Source organism: Tupaia chinensis, unplaced genomic scaffold (genome assembly GCF_000334495.1).
Source record: "Tupaia chinensis unplaced genomic scaffold, TupChi_1.0 Scaffold125034_1, whole genome shotgun sequence".
Lineage (NCBI taxonomy): Eukaryota > Metazoa > Chordata > Mammalia > Scandentia > Tupaiidae > Tupaia > Tupaia belangeri.
Genome location: NW_006185318.1, coordinates 1 through 486, shown reverse-complemented (window position 1 = coordinate 486; position 486 = coordinate 1). Strand labels below are relative to the sequence as shown.

At 70.6% G+C, this 486-nt stretch overlaps 1 long non-coding RNA gene across 1 annotated transcript; it reads right to left on the bottom strand.

The window, feature by feature from the left end:
• LOC102499117 (uncharacterized) lies at window positions 1-460 on the bottom strand. The gene is made up of 3 exons (XR_336340.2): window positions 383-460; window positions 173-305; window positions 1-57 (listed from the first exon to the last, which is right to left on the bottom strand). It is a non-coding gene; the product is annotated as an uncharacterized LOC102499117 (long non-coding RNA).
• Between the last annotated feature and the right edge of the window lie 26 nt (window positions 461-486).

The following is a 486-nucleotide window of genomic DNA, read 5'->3' as shown; positions in this document are numbered from 1 at the left end:
GCGCCCCCCACCAGCCGGTCGCCCAAGGCAGGGTTGATAAGCCACACGGTGTCTGCCCTGTCGGTAGGGCCAGACTCAGCCTTTGCGGCACCCACCACGCCAGACCCTGCCCCTGGCACCCTCGCCCAAGTCAGGCCCCGCCCCCGACACCCTCGGCCCCGCCCACACTCACACAGCCACAGCCACCAGGCACAGGGTGGAGCTCGGGTTCCAGGCCACGCTCCTCACCACGCCCCCTACAGGCACTGTCCTCAGGCAGCGGGCGGTGGCCACCTCCCAGAGCCGCAGTGTGCCATCATCTGAGCCTGGACTCGGCAGAGAAGACCCTCAGCACCTGCCCCACCCTCCGCGGCACCCCCAGGCTGCCCCACCTCAGACCCACCTGAAGCCAGCCACTGGCCCCCTGGGGAGACACTGAGGCAGCGGACAAGGTCACCGTGGCCCCTGTAGACCTGCAGGGCAGCGGTCAGGAGGCAGGCCCGGGGA